Source organism: Salvelinus fontinalis, chromosome 7 (genome assembly GCF_029448725.1).
Source record: "Salvelinus fontinalis isolate EN_2023a chromosome 7, ASM2944872v1, whole genome shotgun sequence".
In the NCBI taxonomy this organism is placed as follows: domain Eukaryota; kingdom Metazoa; phylum Chordata; class Actinopteri; order Salmoniformes; family Salmonidae; genus Salvelinus; species Salvelinus fontinalis.
In genome coordinates this window covers 37,983,599-38,001,268 of record NC_074671.1, presented here as the reverse complement: position 1 = coordinate 38,001,268, position 17,670 = coordinate 37,983,599, and the positions used below count along the sequence as shown (strand labels likewise).

Sequence of the window (17,670 nt, the reverse complement as noted above, 5' to 3'; positions counted from 1 at the left end):
TTCTCCTCCTGTAAACAGAATTAAACTTCTAGCTGATGTGTTTTGTATTAGTAACCTAACTGGGTATGGTCACAAATGGTAATCAGTGGTGTAGTGGAGAGTAAATGCACACTAGTGCCTTAAACGCAAATAAAATGCATCAGAAAATATGAGAAGCATTACTTTATTCACCGCAGCTATCAGCGTTTCCCCACCTTTTATTTACCACTACATCACTGATGGTAATCATCCATTTAAACTGGTGAGATTACTCTTATTTGCGTGTCGTAAAGCGTTGATTGTGATTCATAATGGTAATTTAGACATTCATATTTCTTTGTCTGTTTTACAACACCTCTCACTCAGCCCTTTTATGTCTGACACACACAATCACATGGCTGCAAAATGCCACTCCTTTTTACAAACAGTGGGTTGAATAAATAACCACTGTGTTTTATGCAAAAACAAAACTGAATGTAAACTGACTGTTCTGATGCATTTCTGTGTTTTTATAATTACAAACAGTTTAGCCGCTATGACAACCTGGTATGTAAAGTCTGCAATGCAAATGTTACAAAACACTCCTCTATCACCATGCAATCCTATCAAATGAGAGGGAAATGAAATTAAGTGACATGCATAATTGTATTAACGAGACTGCATGGTATGTCTTTTTTACATCAAAATGTATGTTTACTTAGAGTATCTCCCTAGTATCTAGAGGAACAAAACTCCCATCTGAGTCCAAATTGGCACCCTATTCACTATATAGTGCACTACTTTTGACTAGGCCCTATGGCAGAAAATACAGTGTAGGTAGTATACTGTATATTCACCAATTTCCCCTTCGATTATTCATTGGATTCATGGTCAATATCTCACAGTTAAAGAATCATTAACTGTCTTTGTGTTTTGTTGGCCTTGCAAATTGGTGACAGTAGGCCTTGCAAATTGGTGACAGTAGGTTGGTTTCCATTGACCCAGGTTCATTCGACAAAAGCAATGTCGCAAGAAAAATCATTGAGACATTTGTAATGGAAACTGTAATGTTAGGTTTTTGTAAAAAAAATTATAATAATTGGGTGTGACATCATAAAGTCCAGCTGTTTCTATCGACACAAGATAGTTAATTGGAAACACAAGTGCAGCATCTATTTTATATGCAAACGTTCTAAATGTAAACAAACAAAAAAATCACTGGGGAAGTTAATGGAAACAGCAACTGTGTGCATACCTAAGAACCGGAACTCAACAGGTTAGGGTTATTTTATACACAATGGAACAGTCTTCTACACCGAACAACACACACTGCATCACACCCTTCAATACTGTTACTTCCAAGGACTTGCTCTCGCATAAATAATTCAATCCACAGCCACACACAGCTACAGGGCGGATTTGTTTGCGTGAAAAGGTGCTCAGTTTTGGTTGTTAGACTGTATAACACACACACTATGAGACATGACCCCTCCACCTCACCATACACAGACACAGACAGACATGCACGGACACCCGCAAGGACTGACGAACGCTAGTTATTGCACTCACACACACACCACTCTTTCCCCCAAGGTGAACCGAACAGCATCTAGACCGAAAGAAATCAGCTTTGTACATTGGAGGCTACACGTGTGGAGTGGACAAACAATCCACACAATGGAAGCTTCAGTGCAGTTACTGTATCACACCCATCTGTGTGATATGTGCTTGTTATTTACCACTATCACTTCTAGAAACATTAGACAGCTCACCTTGTTGTTTGGCACTGTGGACCCTCCTCACATAGATCAATGTCCTTGGTCTCCCAATCGTCACCACTTATCCTCTGAAAGAGAAAGGCAAATAAAAAACTGTTTGTTATTGTTTTGACCATTGAAATGTCTATAATGCGGAATACAGCTTTGAATCTGTGAGACACATTGCCACAAGACAACCCATTCCACCTGAAAACCTAGAAGCTCAAAACACAAGGAGGATAAATGCTTTATTATAGTATCGTGTGTCGTGGCAATTTCCTGTATTACTCAATGAAGAGAGAGAGAGAGATCCAACCACACACAAGTCAGAGTTATATTATAAATTCCATCTTTAATAATATATGAGCTTCACCAAAGCCCTTTTTTGACTCTCAGATCAATTCAGTGTCTATAAATGAATTCTCTGAGAGTCCTTACAAAACAATTCTTAGTTTCATTTATAGCCAAGATACACCCCTCTCCTTACAAAGAACCTTTTACTTGAAAGAGGAGTAACCCATAGCTAGACAGCATCAGCTATAAATCATTGTTCAGTTTGGTCTCCTAATACGAGGTTTCAATCTCATGCTTGGTACTTCACTGTCTACCAAAAAATTACCTCATCCAATGGCATATATCAATTGTCAATCCTAGATACTTCCAAACCTGGACAAACTCACTGAAGACATTGAGCCTCTTAGGTCACATACCAGATCAAGATAAGGGCAACCTCAGAGGGGACATACAATGGTTCCAAACCCTGCCTTACTCCTTCCCCCCATGAGAAAAGTAGGGAGTGACTGGCATACAGACATTGTATGAGATAACTAACTGTTTCCCCATTAATAACGCCATCCCTTCATATGGTTTAAGATTATAGTTACAGACACGTTCATAAGAAGACAATGTTCCATTCTGTCCTCCTCTCCTTCTGATATTCTACATAGCACCAGATGGTTTAACAGATACATTGACATATGAAGACAAGCCTGACCTCTCCCCTCTCTGGGCCCCACGTGACTAAGCCCGAGCTCAGAAGGGGAAAATGCACTGCCAACCCTATAGTCCAAAGGGCACCATTCTAATGACAAGTATCTCACAAGCATATGATGAAAATAACATCTTATCTATCTATGCTACACGACACGTGTTCAATAGAACAAAATTATTAAACTCTGTTTCAGCATGGTCTTCATCAGGGAGTACCATAAAACAAGCTAGAAGCTACCTAAAGTAGATGTTTTCAGAATTAGGTACACCTATTCAAAACCTATGGAGGTAAAAGCATATTTTTTCGCAAATTATTTCTTTGCAGTACACTGTCACAGTTTGTATTGGTGACAACATCAATTTGCATCTCATTATAATCATGAAATAGACATCTGGCAGAATTAGAAGTTACTCAAATGAAAACTTTTTTTCAATGTTTATCAGCCCACGGTTATTTACACTGCTTCGGCTAAATTCCTTCCTCACAAATACTTGAAAGTAATCTGATTAAATTAAAACTAACCAAATAAACCCCTAATGGATGCTGTACAAGGAAGCCAATTCCACCTTCTACTGTACTGTTTTTTTGTTTAGTTTATTTTAATTGAGAATTTAAAACAAGGTACAAAACACGAACAAAAATATACACTTGATTAAGAATCATTGAGGTTAAATGCAAAAATAGTCTACGACTTATTTCCATTGTGCTCCTCATACTTTAGCTTTAACTTCAACAATGTAAATTATCACCCCTTTTTTGGACTGAATTATTCTACATGGTGGGCTAAATATACAGTAGGAATGGGGAAACAAAAAACACCTTTATTCGTTCCAGGAAATATTCAGGTAAAGTCAACCTTGTCGTAATCTCTTTGATTGTATGTGCATTCCCATGTAATACAGTGGGCAAAAAAGTATTTAGTCAGCCACCAATTGTGCAAGTTCTCCCACTTAAAAAGACGAGAGAGGCCTGTCATTTTCATCATAGGTACACTTCAACGATGACAGACAAAATGAGAAAAAAAATCCAGAAAATCACATTGTAGGATTTTTAATGAATTTATTTGCAAACTATGGTGGAAAATAAGTATGATGAGGCTGGCACAACAGATCCGAATGTTTAGCCTAAAATGTTGACAAACTATAAGAGCAGCAATGCACACATGTTCAAAAATGCAAGTAGTTATGGGAAAACGCCATTCTCAAAAGTGACTGCAAATGCGATTATGCATGTAATGCTTTAGTATAAAGGTGCATTTTTATGGTGAAAACTAACTACCCCAAACTTGAAATTCATGTGCTGCATATGTATGCCAGTTAGGCTCTATACATGTTGTAAAGCAGATTAATATACTTCATTTTTAGAAGTTATTGGTCCACTTTAGTTGTCGTACAAACCGTATCAAAACATATAGGCCTATGGGCTATATAGGCGCGACTATGCTTTGAAAAAGTCGCAATTAAAGGCATGTGCTGTTTCTTGCATTACTGCACACCAGCTGGGAATCATTCACAAGTGATAGGCTAATATTGTCACCCATCGGAATGTTCTTGATTTAATCGAGTCTTAACATATACTAAATAATATATGTGTGAAATGTGTTTTAATTTAGATTGGACCACTATCATGCACCTGTCTCAAAACAGGGGGAAGAAATATGTAATCTATGCACTTAAATAGCGAATGGAGGACGCTTTTCCAGTGGTTCTTTTTCATGCCAGGTAGGCTGTACTCCTTTTATAGGCAATAATCCTAATATTAGGAAAGTTGAGAAATAAATATAGTAGGCCTAGCCTATAGAAAACTAATGGGATCCTCCTCTGTTTTTCACGCATTTGCTTAGCCTATAGAAACGTTGCGCAACATGAGCTCATGGGCTCTCATGAAGTTTTTGATTCGATTTTCGATTACATTTGCATTGATATCAGAGTGTTTAGAGGGTCAATTGAGGGCTGAGTAGCAGGCAGTTAGCAAGTTTGGCAGGCTACTAATGACCATCAGCATCATCAGAACTTTGAGAAGCCAAATTACCGTGACTAACTGGTCATGTGGAATTTGACTGTGTCATGACTCGAGAACGCCGGTGTGACGAATACGGTCACTGTAACAGACCTATGTGCAACTTAATACTAGGAAGGTGTTCTTAATGTTTTGTACACTCAGTGTACATGTACATGCATTTAAACATACATACCATAATGAGTTACTTTTAACCTCAAAGTATTTAAGTAGCAGTTATAAGTATTCTCTTCCTCACAATGGTAGTCAAAACATTGGTCCATGAACGCCCATATAAAAGTCCCTCTCTCATGTCTTTTCAATTTTGTGAAAAATCAAGATAAGTATTTGGCAGTGGACATTAGTCAGAAGTGACAGATGGGAAAGTGGATATTTATTTGCTTGAGGAAGTGGAGTGGCAGTAGTGGTGGTGGTGGCGGCGGTGATGTGGCTATGTGACTGAGATGACAAAGCAGTTTCATTAATCTTTCTCCTGTCTCTTTGTTGGACAAATAACAAGTTCAAGATGGAAGAGAAAAAGACAAAAGTCGCAGTGGAGAGATTGACAGGGCGGTATAGGGAGGACAGATAGCTGCCTTCAAAGAGAAGGGACAAAACAAGCTTAGGGCCGAGAAAAAAAGAGGGGTGGATTGAGAGTTTAAAATTGTACCTTGCAATAACAAACTTCACAGTTGCATAAGTAACCTCATAGCTGATGTAAAGAGAAGTTACAGAGGGAGGAATAGGTCGAATAACAGCACAACAATACAACTGATTGACCAAAACTGACAATCAGGTCAATTCCTGGTCTAAAAGGGCTGTGATCTAAAATTAAAGAAACATGAAATAAATCTAAGTCCAGTAATGATTCTATAAATGACTGGATAAACAACATCAATCTGTTGTTCTAACTTTTAACAAGCTCCAATTCATTTTAAATGGCCGGTTTGTGTAATCGTCAGGCTCCAAATGATGACAGCCAGGTACAGTGGCATGCGGAAGTATTCACCCCCTTGGCATTTTTCCTATTTTGTTGCATTACAACCTGGAATTAAAATATATTTTGGGCTGGTTTGTATCATTTGATTTACACAACATGCCTACCACTTTGAAGATGCAAATATGTTTTATTGTGAAACAAACAAGAAATAAGGCAAAAAAAACAGAACAGTTGAGAATGCATAACTATTCACACCCCCAAAGTCAATTTATTTTTTATTTTTTTATTTAATCTTTATTTAACCAGGTAGGCTAGTTGAGAACAAGTTCTCATTTGCAACTGCGACCTGGCCAAGATAAAGCATAGCAGTGTGAACAGACAACAACACAGAGTTACACATGGAGTAAACAATAAACAAGTCAATAACATGGTAGAAAAAAGAGAATCTATATACAATGTGTGCAAAAGGCATGAGGTAGGCAATAAATCGAATAATTACAATTTAGCAGATTAACACTGGAGTGATAAATCATCAGATGATCATGTGCAAGAAGAGATACTGGTGTGCAAAAGAGCAGAAAAGTAAATAAATAAAAGCAGTATGGGGGTGAGGTAGGTAAATTGGGTGGGTAGTTTACAGATGGACTATGTACAGCTGCAGCGATCGGTTAGCTGCTCGGATAGCAGATTTTTAACCTGTCTAGGATCAGCGTGCCGCTAGCGCCACACACCCCCCCCCCCCCCCCCCACTGAAAAACCAGTGCCGCGAAATTCAAAAAAAATATTTTTTTAAAATATTTAACTTTCACACATTAAAGTCCAATACAGCTAATGAAAGACACAGATCTTGTGAATCCAGTCAACATGTCCGATTTTTAAAATGTTTTACAGGGAAGACACAATATGTAAAGATGTACATCTATTACCTAAAAACACATTAGCATAATCCACCATCTTTTATTTGTCCACCAACACCAGTAGCCATCACCAATTCGGCTAAACTAAGATATTTATAGCCCCTAACCAACAAAAAAACTCATCAGATGACAGTCTGATAACATATTTATGGTATGGGATAGGTTTTGTTAGAAAAAAGTGCATATTTCAGGTAGATGGCATAGGTTACAATTGCACCCACCGTCACAAATGGAATAGAAAAACTACTTAGAGCAACGTGTTTACCTACTTACTAATCATCAAACATTTCGTAAAAATACACAGCATACACGAATCGAAAGACACAGATCCTGTGAATACAGACAATATTTCAGATTTTCTAAGTGTCTTACAGCGAAAACACAATAAATCGTTATATTAGCATAGCACATAGCACATAGCAGCCCAGCATTGATTCTAGCCAAAGTGAGCGATAACGTCAACATCGCCAAAAATATATTAATTTTTTCACTAACCTTCTCAGAATTCTTCAGATGACACTCCTGTAACATCATATTACACAATCCATATAGAGTTTGATCGAAAATGTTTATATTTAGCCACCAAAATCATGGTTAGACAATGTGAAATGTAGCTCAGCTGGTCAGAAAATGTCCTTGCGCCACTTAGACAGTGATCTACTCTTATACATAAATACTCATAAACGTGACTAAAAAATATAGGGTGGACAGGGATTGATAGACAATTTAATTCTTAATACAATTGCGGAATTACATTTTTTTATTTATCCTTACTTTTCAATACAGTTTGCGCCAAGCGAAGCTATGTCAAAAAACATGGCGTCCTAAGCCACTAAAATGTTTCGACAGAAACACGATTTATCATAATAAAAATGTCCTACTTTGAGCTGTTCTTCCATCAGTATCTTGGGCAAAGGATCCTTTCTTGGGAGTAATCGTCTTTTGGTGGAAAGCTGTCCTCTTGCCATGTGGAAATGCCAACTGCGTTCGGGATGAACTGAAAAGCGTGCCCAGCTATTCACATCGTTTCAAAAATAAATGTCCCAAAATCGCACTAAACGGATGTAAATTGCTATAAAACGCTTTAAATTAACTACCTTATGATGTTTTTAACTCCTATAACGAGTGAAAAGATGACCGGAGAAATATAACAGGCTAAACTAACGCTTGGAACAGGAGCGGGTCGGTGTCGTCCACGCGCGTTACGCACCAAGAAAAGACTTGCTAGCTACAGGGTTTTTTAATTTATAGGGCCTGTGAACGCGCAATCGACCCCATTGGAATCGTCATCACGTAAAGGCATCCAGGGGAAGACGTAAGAAGTGTCCGTATAGTCATAGCAATAACAGTGCCCTTTTAACTGACTTCAGAACAGTGGCCAACATTTCTGAAATCTGACTCCATGTCAGGGAAATTGCTGTAGAATGGGCTCTGTTCCACTTAGAGACAAAATTTCAACTCCTATAGAAACTATAGACTGTTTTCTATCCAATAATAATAATAATATGCATATTGTACGATCAAGGATTTTGTGGGAAGCCGTTTCAAAAATTACCCAATTAGCATAAATAGTCTCAACAGCGCCCCCATCCTCAACAGGTTAAAGTTGTTGAGGGAGATAAAAGTCTCCAACTTCAGAGATTTTTGCAATTCGTTCCAGTCGCAGGCAGCAGAGAACTGGAAGGAAAGGCGTCCAAATGAGGTTTTGGCTTTAGGGATGATCAGTGAGATACACCTGCTGGAGCGCGTGCTACGGGCGGGTGTAGCCATCGTGACCAGTGAACTGAGATAAGGCGGCACTTTACCTAGCATAGCCTTGTAGATGACCTGGAGCCAGTGGGTCTGACGACGAACATGTAGCGAAGGCCAGCCGACTAGGGCATACAGGTCGCAGTGGTGGGTCGTATAAGGTGCTTTAGTAACAAAACGGATGGCACTGTGATAAACTGCATCCAGTTTGCTGAGTAGAGTATTGGAAGCTATTTTGTAGATGACATCGCCGAAGTCGAGTATCGGTAGGATAGTCAGTTTTACTAGGGTAAGTTTGGCGGCGTGAGTGAAGGAGGCTTTGTTGCGGAATAGAAAGCCGACTCTAGATTTGATTTTGGATTGGAGATGTTTGATATGAGTCTGGAAGGAGAGTTTGCAGTCTAGCCAGACACCTAGGTACTTATAGATGTCCACATATTCTAGGTCGGAACCGTCCAGGGTGGTGATGCTAGTCGGGCGTGCGGGTGCAGGCAGCGAACGGTGGAAAAGCATGCATTTGGTTTTACTAGCGTTTAAGAGCAGTTGGAGGCCACGGAAGGAGTGTTGTATGGCATTGAAGCTCGTTTGGAGGTTAGATAGCACAGTGTCCAGGGAAGGGCCGGAAGTATACAGAATGGTGTCGTCTGCGTAGAGGTGGATCAGGGAATCGCCCGCAGCAAGAGCAACATCATTGATGTATACAGAGAAAAGAGTCGGCCCGAGAATTGAACCCTGTGGTACCCCCATAGAGACTGCCAGAGGACCGGACAACATGCCCTCCGATTTGACACACTGAACTCTGTCTGCAAAGTAGTTGGTGAACCAGGCAAGGCAGTCATTAGAAAAACCAAGGCTATTGAGTCTGCCGATAAGAATATGGTGATTGACAGAGTCGAAAGCCTTGGCCAGGTCGATGAAGACGGCTGCACAGTAATGTCTTTTATCGATGGCGGTTATGATATCGTTTAGTACCTTGAGCGTGGCTGAGGTGCACCCGTGACCGGCTCGGAAACCGGATTGCACAGCGGAGAAGGTACGGTGGGATTCGAGATGGTCAGTGATCTGTTTGTTGACTTGGCTTTCGAAGACCTTAGCTAGGCAGGGCAGGATGGATATAGGTCTGTAACAGTTTGGGTCCAGGGTGTCTCCCCCTTTGAAGAGGGGGATGACCGCGGCAGCTTTCCAATCCTTGGGGATCTCAGATGATAGGAAGGAGAGGTTGAACAGGCTGGTAATAGGGGGTGCGACAATGGCGGCAGACAGTTTCAGAAATAGGGGGTTTACGGATTTAGGGTTGTACCTGGTGGTTTCCTTGATGATTTGTGTGAGATTGAGGGCATCAAGCTTAGATTGTAGGACTGCCGGGGTGTTAAGCATATCCCAGTTTAGGTCACCTAACAGAACAAACTCTGAAGCTAGATGGGGAGCGATCAATTCACAGATGGTGTCCAGGGCACAGCTGGGAGCTGAGGGGGGTCGGTAGCTGTGCCCTGGACACCATCTGTGAATTGATCGCTCCCCATCTCTCTCTCAGTGAGAGACTTATTTCTGGAGAGATTAATTTTTAAAATTAGAAGTTCGAACTGTTTGGGCATGGACCTGGAAAGTATGACAGAACTTTGCAGGCTATCTCTGCAGTAGATTGCAACTCCTCCCCCTTTGGCAGTTCTATCTTGACGGAAAGTGTTATAGTTGGGTATAGAAATCTCAGAGTTTTTGGTGGCCTTCCTAAGCCAGGATTCGGACACGGCAAGGACATCAGGGTTGGCAGAGTGTGCTAAAGCGGTGAGTAAGGCAAACTTAGGGAGGAGGCTTCTGATGTTGACATGCATGAGGCCAAGGCTTTTTCGATCACAGAAGTCAACAAATGAGGGTGACTGGGGACATGCAGGGCCTGGGTTTACCTCCACATCACCCGAGGAACAGAGGAGTAGTAGGATGAGGGTGCGGCTAAAGGCTATCAAAACTGGTCGCCTAGAGCGTTGGGGACAAGGAATAAAAGGAGCAGATTTATGGGCGTGGTAGAATAGATTCTGGGCATAATGTGCAGACCAGGGTATGGTGGGGCACGGGTACAGCGGAGGCAAGCCCAGGCACTGGGTGATGATAAGAGAGGTTGTATCTCTGGACATGCTGGTCTCAATGGGTGAGGTCACCGCATGTGTGGGGGGTGGGACAAAGGAGGTATCAGAGGTACGGAGAGTGGAACTACGGGGTCCATTGCAAACCAAAACAATGATAACTAGCCTGAACAACAGTATGCAAGGCATATTGATATTTGAGAGAGACATACAATAAGGCATAAAGTGATTGCAGGTCTTGATTGGGAGAGCTAGCTAAAACAACAGGTGAGATAACAGCAGCTAGTCAGCTAACACAGCAACAGAAGGTAAAAATGGCGACGACTAGGCAGAGAGGGTCGGATTAACTACACACAGATCCAGAGAGTTAAAGCACAGAGCCGACAGATAAAACACAAATAAACAGAATGGAGTACCGTGAATTAATGGACAGTCAAGCAGGCATCAGCTATGTAGCCAAGTGATCATAGTGTCCAGGGGGCATCCGTAGATGGAGCAGTGAGGCCTCCACTAAGCTAGCACGCGTTTAAAGTTAGTAGCCCGGGGGGTGGTCTGCTCAGACGGAGGGGGTCTGCTCAGACGGAGGCCGGTCGAGGGCACAGCGGATGGGGTATTCGTCTGCAGACCAGACGTGGTCGTGTCGACAGAGAATCCAAGCCGGATGGCGATGGCGAAAGAGAGGTTGTGAATTGTAGAATTGTGTTTGCTAACTGGTGATAGCTTCCTGGCTGCGCTAGCTGCAAGATAAGCTAGCAGTTAGCAGACCGGGGCAGGCAAGCTAGCAGTTAGCAGACCGGGGCTAGCAAGTTAGCCTTTGGGGGACGTCGCGACGGGGGGAAAGTCTGTTTTTGACTCTTCGTGCGGTGACGTCGATAGACCAGTCGTGGAATTAGTAGGGTTCCAGGTAGCTCTATGTAGCTAGCAGGCGTAGTAGGTTAGCAGAATGAGCCTTCAGCAGGCGTCACGCCTGAGGGCCCTGTTGGAGTCCTCGGGCAGATTATGTCGGTATTCCAGTCGTAGAGGATCGGCGGGGTTCCGTGCTCCGTACCGGCAGTAAAGGGGTCCGGATATTGTAGCCCAGGAGTGGGCTTCAGTGGTAGCACAGGAGCCCTAGCCAGGCTAGCTTCAGGCTAATTGGTGCTTGCTCCGGGATGGAAACGCTAGCCAGGAGTGGTCACCCGGGAGTGTGGTTAGCTAGTTGCGAAGATCCAGATGAAAATGTTCAGAGTTTGCGGTAGGAATCCGGGGATATGGAGAGAAATAGGTCCGTTATGCTCTGGTTTTAGTCACGTTGTTCGAACTAGCGAGAGCTTTCCGAGCTAAAGGTTAGCTGATGAACGCTAGCAATGGTTTGCTAACTGATAGCTGGTAGGTAGTTAGCTGGCTATCTTCAGTTGATGGATTCCAGATCAGAAGTAAATAGAAATACTTTAGAAAAAAGCAGATCTACGCCACATTGGGTGAGGCGGGTTACAGGAGAGTATTTAGAAGTTGAGGTTTAAGAAAATATTTTTAAAAGATATGCGAAGAAAAAGATGTAAAAAGATATATACAAGGGACACGGGACACGACAGGACAAAGACGTCTACACTGCTACGCCATCTTGGATGAAAACTTTGTAGAGCCACCTTTTGTTGCAATTACAGCTGCAAGTCTCTAGGGGTTATGATTCTATAAGCTTGACACATCTAGCCGCTGGGATTTTTGCCCATTCTTCAACGCAAAATTGCTCCAGCTCCTTCAAGTTGGATGGGTTCCACTGGTGTACAGCAATCTTTAAGTCATACCACAGATTCTCAATTGGATTGAGGTCTAGGCTTTGACTAGGCTATTCCAAGACATTTAAATGTTTCCCCTTAAACCACTTGAGTTTTGCTTTAGCGGTATGCTTAGGGTCATTGTCCTGCTGGAAGGTGAAGCTCCATCCCAGTCGCAAATCTCTGGAAGACTGAAAGAGCTTTCCCTTCAAGAATTTCCCTGTATTTAGCGCTCTCCATCATTCCTTCAATTCTGACCAGTTTCCCAGTCCCTGCCGATGAAAAACATCCCCACAGCATGATGCTAACACAAAGAGGCTTCCGGTTTGGGGCGAGCGGTCGCATTTGCATTCGCTCTGCATTCGCTCTGCAGGTAGTATAACTTTTATAACTTTTCATTACATTTCATTATAGTACAACGATTTAATTTGTCCAACCTTAGCAATTTCTTCTTAACTAGCTACATAGCCGTCTGTGTATCAAAGATAACTGCGTAATTATCGTATTTCGTCGTCTCGTTGTCCACTGCTATCTGCCCAGCAGCTAGCAAACGTCCACCGTCTACCGAATAGTAGTATAACTTTTCACTACATTTCATTATAGCACAACGGTCTGATTTTCATTTTCATTACAGTACAACGGTTTGACTTGTTTGATCTTAGCTAGCTACATAGCCGTCCTTTATCAAACATAATTGCGTCGTTATTGAGGTTCGCTAGCGAGCTATTTTCGTTCGAAATTAACGCAACGTAGCCAACACTGCCACCGAAGAGCATTGTAGAAACGATTACAATACAACGGAACGACTTGTTTTGTGTAGTGTTAGCTAGCTACATAGTTTTCTTTGCTAGCTTTGTATCTAAGATAATTGTGTAACTCTGAGTAATTATCGGTTAGCTAGCCAGCTAGTTTCGCCTGCCGCGCTGCCGTCCTCCTACCTAGCCAACACTGCTAGCTAACACTGCTAGCTAGCCAACTTCTACCGAATAGCAGCACTGTAGAAACTTACATTACAACGGAACGACTTGATTAGCGTAGTGTTAGCTAGTTGTCTTTGCTGTCCTTGTATCCATGATAATTGTGTAGTTTAGAGAAACTTAGAGAAACTGTCGAGGTCACCTAGCCAGCTTCACTTTCAACAACGCAGCTACTGCTAGCCAGGCTACTCCACCAGCCAGCAGTACTATATCATTTTAGTCAATAAGATTTTTAATTTTATTGGTTTTTTGCTACGTAAGCTTAACTTTCTGAACATTCGAGACGTGTAGCCCACTTGTCATTCTAATCTCCTTTGCTTTAGCGTAGCCTCTTCTGTAGCCTGTCAAATATGTGTCTGTCTATCCCTGTTCTCTCCTCTCTGCACAGACCATACAAACGCCTCACACCGCGTGGCCGCGCCCACCCTAACCTGGTGGTCCCAGCCCGCACGACCCACGTGGAGTTCCAGGTCTCCGGTAGCCTCTGGAACTGCCGATCCGCGGCCAACAAGGCAGAGCTCATCTCAGCCTATGCGTCCCTCCAGTCCCTCGACTTCTTGGCACTGACGGAAACATGGCTCACCACAGATAACACTGCTACTCCTACTGCTCTCTCTTCGTCTGCCCACGTGTTCTCGCACACCCCGAGAGCTTCTGGTCAGCGGGGTGGTGGCACCGGGATCCTCATCTCTCCCAAGTGGTCATTCTCTCTTTCTCCCCTTACCCATCTGTCTATCGCCTCCTTTGAATTCCATGCTGTCACAGTTACCAGCCCTTTCAAGCTTAACATCCTTATCATTTATCGCCCTCCAGGTTCCCTTGGAGAGTTCATCAATGAGCTTGATGCCTTGATAAGCTCCTTTCCTGAGGACGGCTCACCTCTCACAGTTCTGGGTGACTTTAACCTCCCCATGTCTACCTTTGACTCATTCCTCTCTGCCTCTTTCTTTCCACTCCTCTCCTCTTTTGACCTCACCCTCTCACCTTCCCCCCCTACTCACAAGGCAGGCAATACGCTTGACCTCATCTTTACTAGATGCTGTTCTTCCACTAACCTCATTGCAACTCCCCTCCAAGTCTCCGACCACTACCTTGTATCCTTTTCCCTCTCGCTCTCATCCAACACTTCCCACACTGCCCCTACTCGGATGGTATCGCGCCGTCCCAACCTTCGCTCTCTCTCCCCCGCTACTCTCTCCTCTTCCATCCTATCATCTCTTCCCTCTGCCCAAACCTTCTCCAACCTATCTCCTGATTCTGCCTCCTCAACCCTCCTCTCCTCCCTTTCTGCATCCTTTGACTCTCTATGTCCCCTATCCTCCAGGCCGGCTCGGTCCTCCCCTCCCGCTCCGTGGCTCGACGACTCATTGCGAGCTCACAGAACAGGGCTCCGGGCAGCCGAGCGGAAATGGAGGAAAACTCGCCTCCCTGCGGACCTGGCATCCTTTCACTCCCTCCTCTCTACATTTTCCTCTTCTCTCTCTGCTGCTAAAGCCACTTTCTACCACTCTAAATTCCAAGCATCTGCCTCTAACCCTAGGAAGCTCTTTGCCACCTTCTCCTCCCTCCTGAATCCTCCTCCCCCTCCCCCCCCCCTCCTCCCTCTCTGCAGACGACTTCGTCAACCATTTTGAAAAGAAGGTCGACGACATCCGATCCTCGTTTGCTAAGTCAAACGACACCGCTGGTTCTGCTCACACTGCCCTACCCTGTGCTTTGACCTCTTTCTCTCCTCTCTCTCCAGATGAAATCTCGCGTCTTGTGACGGCCGGCCGCCCAACAACCTGCCCGCTTGACCCTATCCCCTCCTCTCTTCTCCAGACCATTTCCGGAGACCTTCTCCCTTACCTCACCTCGCTCATCAACTCATCCCTGACCGCTGGCTACGTCCCTTCCGTCTTCAAGAGAGCGAGAGTTGCACCCCTTCTGAAGAAACCTACACTCGATCCCTCCGATGTCAACAACTACAGACCAGTATCCCTTCTTTCTTTTCTCTCCAAAACTCTTGAACGTGCCGTCCTTGGCCAGCTCTCCTGCTATCTCTCTCAGAATGACCTTCTTGATCCAAATCAGTCAGGTTTCAAGACTAGTCACTCAACTGAGACTGCTCTTCTCTGTATCACGGAGGCGCTCCGCACTGCTAAAGCTAACTCTCTTTCCTCTGCTCTCATCCTTCTAGACCTATCGGCTGCCTTCGATACTGTGAACCATCAGATCCTCCTCTCCACCCTCTCCGAGTTGGGCATCTCCGGCGCGGCCCACGCTTGGATTGCGTCCTACCTGACAGGTCGCTCCTACCAGGTGGCGTGGCGAGAATCTGTCTCCTCACCACGCGCTCTCACCACTGGTGTCCCCCAGGGCTCTGTTCTAGGCCCTCTCCTATTCTCGCTATACACCAAGTCACTTGGCTCTGTCATAACCTCACATGGTCTCTCCTATCATTGCTATGCAGACGACACACAACTAATCTTCTCCTTTCCCCCTTCTGATGACCAGGTGGCGAATCGCATCTCTGCATGTCTGGCAGACATATCAGTGTGGATGACGGATCACCACCTCAAGCTGAACCTCGGCAAGACGGAGCTGCTCTTCCTCCCGGGGAAGGACTGCCCGTTCCATGATCTCGCCATCACGGTTGACAACTCCATTGTGTCCTCCTCCCAGAGCGCTAAGAACCTTGGCGTGATCCTGGACAACACCCTGTCGTTCTCAACTAACATCAAGGCGGTGGCCCGTTCCTGTAGGTTCATGCTCTACAACATCCGCAGAGTACGACCCTGCCTCACACAGGAAGCGGCGCAGGTCCTAATCCAGGCACTTGTCATCTCCCGTCTGGATTACTGCAACTCGCTGTTGGCTGGGCTCCCTGCCTGTGCCATCAAACCCCTACAACTCATCCAGAACGCCGCAGCCCGTCTGGTGTTCAACCTTCCCAAGTTCTCTCACGTCACCCCGCTCCTCCGCTCTCTCCACTGGCTTCCAGTTGAAGCTCGCATCCGCTACAAGACCATGGTGCTTGCCTACGGAGCTGTGAGGGGAACGGCACCTCAGTACCTTCAGGCTCTGATCAGGCCCTACACCCAAACAAGGGCACTGCGTTCATCCACCTCTGGCCTGCTCGCCTCCCTACCACTGAGGAAGTACAGTTCCCGCTCAGCCCAGTCAAAACTGTTCGCTGCTCTGGCACCCCAATGGTGGAACAAACTCCCTCACGACGCCAGGACAGCGGAGTCAATCACCACCTTCCGGAGACACCTGAAACCCCACCTCTTCAAGGAATACCTAGGATAGGATAAAGCAATCCTTCTGCCCCCCCCCCCCCCCTTAAAAGATTTAGATGCACTATTGTAAAGTGGTTGTTCCACTGGATGTCATTAGGTGAATGCACCAATTTGTAAGTCGCTCTGGATAAGAGCGTCTGCTAAATGACTTAAATGTAAATGTAAATGATTACGCTTCACTGGTGGGGATGGTGTTCTCAGGGTGATGAGATGTGTTGGGTTGCGCCAGACATGGAATTTTCCTTGATGGCCAAAAAGCAAAATTTTTGTCTAATCTGACCAGAGTACCTTCTTCCATATGTTTGGGGAGTCTATCACCTGCCTTTTGGCAAACATCAAACGTGCTTGCTCATTTTTTTCTTTAAGCAATAGCTTTTTTTCTGGTCACTATTCCGTAAAACCCAGCTCTGTAGAGTGTACGGCTTAAAGTGGTCCTATGGAATCTCCGCTGTGGAGCTTTGCAGCTCCATCGGGGATATCTTTGGTCTCTTTGTTGCCTCTCTAATTAATGCCCTCCTTGCCTGGTCTGTGCATTTTGGTGGGTGGCCCTCTCTTGGCAGGTTTGTTGTGGTGCCATTTTCTTAAAAAATAATAATAATGGATTTAATGGTGCTCCGTGGGATGTTCAAAGTTTCGGATATTTTTTTATAACCCAACCCTGATCTGTACTTCTACACAACTTTGTTCCTAACCTGTTTGGAGAGCTCCCTGTTCTTCACGGTGCCTCTTGCTTGGTGTTGCCCCTCGCTTAGTGGTGTTGCAGACTCTGGGGCCTTTCAGAACAGGTGTATATATACTGAGATCATGTGACATTTAGATTGCACACAGGTAGACATTATTTAACTAATTATGTGACTTCTGAAGGTAATTGGTTTCACCAGATCTTATTTAGGGGCTTCATATCAAAGGGGGTGAATACATATGCATGCACCACTTTTCCGTTTCTTATTTATTTTTTTTATTTTTTAAAGAAGTTATTTTAAAAATCCATTTAACTTTCAGGTTGTAATAGAAAATAGGAAAAAGGGTGATGAATACTTTTGCAAGGCACTGTAAGTGCTATGATGTTTCTTTCATTAACTGATGATCTTGTTTGGCAGAGGGAGACGTCACAGACATCACTCAGTCAGAAAACACCTTCCTGATAGCTTCATCCAGGCATTTGTCTAGAAATCCACGTATACAGTATTATCATAGAGTGTATGTGAAACTACAGTGAACAAAATAGTACATTTTTATATATCAGGGCTTGTTGTGGTCTGTG

General features: G+C 44.0%; 1 protein-coding gene across 2 annotated transcripts in view; it reads right to left on the bottom strand.

The window, feature by feature from the left end:
• LOC129859460 (cadherin-18-like) overlaps positions 1–17,670 on the bottom strand; it is a 409,192-nt gene that overhangs the window by 277,338 nt on the left and 114,184 nt on the right. For both annotated transcript variants that reach the window (XM_055929274.1, XM_055929278.1), the window contains exon 2: positions 1,731–1,804. The gene's annotated coding sequence lies outside the window, so the exon portion shown is untranslated. The remainder of the gene's footprint in view (positions 1–1,730; positions 1,805–17,670) is intronic.